The sequence below is a fragment of the Galeopterus variegatus genome, unplaced genomic scaffold (genome assembly GCF_000696425.1).
Source record: "Galeopterus variegatus unplaced genomic scaffold, G_variegatus-3.0.2 Scaffold2340, whole genome shotgun sequence".
In the NCBI taxonomy this organism is placed as follows: domain Eukaryota; kingdom Metazoa; phylum Chordata; class Mammalia; order Dermoptera; family Cynocephalidae; genus Galeopterus; species Galeopterus variegatus.
The window spans coordinates 151618-153152 of NW_007728451.1; the positions used below are offsets into that span (position 1 = coordinate 151618).

The 1535-nt window shown below is 41.6% G+C and overlaps 1 pseudogene; it reads right to left on the minus strand.

The window, feature by feature from the left end:
• Nucleotides 1-712: 712 nt before the first annotated feature.
• The window catches only part of LOC103597528, a 2755-nt pseudogene continuing 1932 nt past the window's right edge, over nucleotides 713-1535 (minus strand).

Genomic DNA, 1535 nt, shown 5'->3' on the forward strand with positions numbered 1-1535 from the left:
CTCTTTTCCACATTGCAGTGATGAAAGTTAGCCTAGAGAAGTCAATTGTTTGGGGTTTCACCTTGTAAACCTTGCTAGTCACTAAACTACAAGACTGACTCCATTCTTTAGTACTCCTCATAAACCCATAATTAGCAATAATTTACTGCATGTTACCAACTGACAGAAGAGAGGAACTCAAATGTCCTCATCACAAAGTAATGATTACATCTTGTAATGATGGATATGCTAATTACCCTGATTTGATTATCACACATTGTATACGTGAATTGATATTCAGATCTGTACCCCACTAATATGTATAATCAATACATTTTAAGAAGAAAAAAATAGCAAGTGTATTTACAATAAACAATTCATACAGACTAGATGTGTTCTATTGACAATTTTGTTGAAGTCTCCCATTATCTCTCAGAAGAATGATTCTATCAATCAAGTTTTATAAGGAGCTCTGATTCCCAGCAGCTTTCCAGTTACATGTTTACGACACTTACCATGCATATTGAAAGACTATAGCCTCTACTCCCCTCCCCCACCCAGTTTGTAAGCTTCTCAAGAGCGTGGTTGTGTCTTTTAACATCATGTCTCCATGTAAGAGTTCCTGGCACATCATAAATGCCCAATAAACATTTGTGACTGAAGAAAGTTATTTACGACTTCTGCTTCAAAATGAAAAGAGAGCTTGCCCAAGATGCCTATGCAGCTTCACTGGTTAAACAAATGGAACTAATTTCTGTGGGTAGCAGGTCTATTGGTGCCAGCCACAAAAGGCTGTGAAGAAAGCAGACTGCATCACAGATCTGCAGGATTTTTCATTCTCTTCCAGCACAGACAGGTAAAACGAAGCATTCTCCTGATGCAGATGTTTCATGTATGCACCATAAGCTGTCTCAGTTTGCCCTCTCTTCGGTTATGTACCTAGGGTGTAGGTCATTCTCACTTTACAAGTGGATCCATGGTGGCCCATGTCACTGGGACCCCTCCTGGGCCCAGCAGACAGTATGCTGGCAGGGTCTGTGTACAGCACTGATGTAAGGCAGGCTTCTCTCATTCTGACCTGGATTCCAGCTGTCATTTACCAGCCTTGGGAAAACTTAAAATTGGGATCCTCACTGTGGGAAACAAAAACAAAACCCCAAAACTTTTATCCCCACCTCTGTAATTTCTGGAGATACCATTTCCTTCTAAAGCTCCCAGACACTCCTCTCCTTGCTTAAATACTCACTATTGTGAAATTGCTCATTTTCACAATTAATGACCTTTATTTTTTCTGATGAATGAATTTGTCCTCTCTTCACTCCAAAGCTGATTTATGTGAATTACGAAGATGTGTAAAGAATAACAATGCTAAAGAAAAATCACAGGAAAGATTCGCACATGCGTTTGGTACCTCTCAGATTCCTCATCTGGGTGGGCTGCCTCACATCAGCGTCCAGGCTCCTGGGCATTGCTCACACCTGAGGGTGGTGACTCTGTTGTTTGGGACGGCCCTTGTCATGTGCCTGAGACCCAGCTCCAGCCACTTGCTTGGCAGG